Source organism: Muntiacus reevesi, chromosome 12 (genome assembly GCF_963930625.1).
Source record: "Muntiacus reevesi chromosome 12, mMunRee1.1, whole genome shotgun sequence".
Lineage (NCBI taxonomy): Eukaryota > Metazoa > Chordata > Mammalia > Artiodactyla > Cervidae > Muntiacus > Muntiacus reevesi.
The window spans coordinates 30722177-30723649 of record NC_089260.1 but is presented as its reverse complement, the minus strand read 5'-3'; the positions used below and the strand labels follow the sequence as shown (position 1 = coordinate 30723649).

The 1473-nt window shown below is 31.1% G+C and overlaps 1 non-coding gene across 1 annotated transcript; it reads right to left on the bottom strand.

Moving 5' to 3' along the window:
* Nucleotides 1–701: 701 nt before the first annotated feature.
* LOC136145334 (U6 spliceosomal RNA) lies at nt 702–808 on the bottom strand. Its single transcript, XR_010658771.1, has one exon. It is a non-coding gene; the product is annotated as a U6 spliceosomal RNA (small nuclear RNA).
* Between the last annotated feature and the right edge of the window lie 665 nt (nt 809–1473).

Below are 1473 nucleotides of genomic sequence, written 5' to 3'. Positions count from 1 at the left end.
TATTTTTTCAAAAAACCAGCTTTTGGCTTTGTTGATTTTTGCTATGGTCTCTTTAGTTTCTTTTGCATTTATTTCTGCCCTAATTTTTAAGATTTCTTTCCTTCTGCTAACCCTGGGGTTCTTCATTTCTTCCTTCTCTAATTGCTTTAGTTGTAGAGTTAGGTTATTTATTTGGTTTTTTTCTTGTTTCTTGATGTAAGCCTGTAATGCTATGAACCTTCCCCTTAGCACTGCTTTTACAGTGTCCCATAGATTTTGGGTTGTTGTGTTTTCATTTTCATTCATTTCTATACATATTTTGATTTCTTTTTTGATTTCTTCTATGATTTGTTGGTTATTCAGAAGCGTGTTATTTAGCCTCCATATGTTTGAATTTTTAACATTTTTTTCCCTGTAATTGAGATCTAATCTTACTGCACTGTGGTCAGAAAAGATGACTGGAATGATTTCAATTTTTTTGAATTTTCCAAGACCAGATTTATGGCCCAGGATGTGATCTATTCTGGAGAAGGTTCCATGTGCACTTGAGAAAAAGGTGAAGTTGATTGTTTTGGGGTGAAATGTCCTATAGATATCAATTAGGTTTAACTGGTCCATTGTGTCATTTAAAGTTTGTGTTTCCTTGTTAATTTTCTATTTAGTTGATCTATCCATAGTTGTGAGTGGGGTATTAAAGTCTCCCACTATTATTGTGTTACTATAAAAATATGGAATGCTTCATGAATTTACGTGTCATCCTTGTGCAGGGGCCATGCTAATCTTCTCTGTATCGTTCCAATTTTAGTATATGTGCTGCCAAAGCGAGCACTGGATTTTATAATTTAATCTGAAAATATTTTTCATTAATTTATTACGTATCAGAATATATATAGTATAAAATTATATATTTATATATTATTTCTATGCTAAATATATGGTTATAATTATTATAGTTAATTTATCCATCTTTTTAAAGCTTTTTGTTTTGAAGTAATTTTAGATTTACAAATGTTGCATAACTAGTATGCATATTTTACATATACCTGCACCCAGCTTCTCCAAATAAATCTCACATAACTGTAGTGTAATTATTCAAGCCAGCAATCTAACATTAATGCAATATTATTAGCTAGTTACATGCCTTATTCATATATAATCAATTGCCCCACTAATATCCATTTTTCTTGTTCAGAGTGCAATCTAATAGTCCACATTACACTTATGTGTTGTAGTTAGCTTTATTATCCTCCAATATAAGACAATTCTGCAGCATTGTTTATAACCTTAACAGTTTTGAAGAACTCTGTCCAATTATTCTGTAAAACGTCTCTCTGTTGGATTTTTCTGTTGTTTTTTCACTGTTAGATTGAGGTTATGCATTTTGGCATTTTGTGATTTTCAATACACATTATCTTATATTTTCTCTGCCCCAGTGCTGGAATCATACCATGTAGTCCATGTTCCTTTTACTATTGAATGACATGAAGAAGTCAA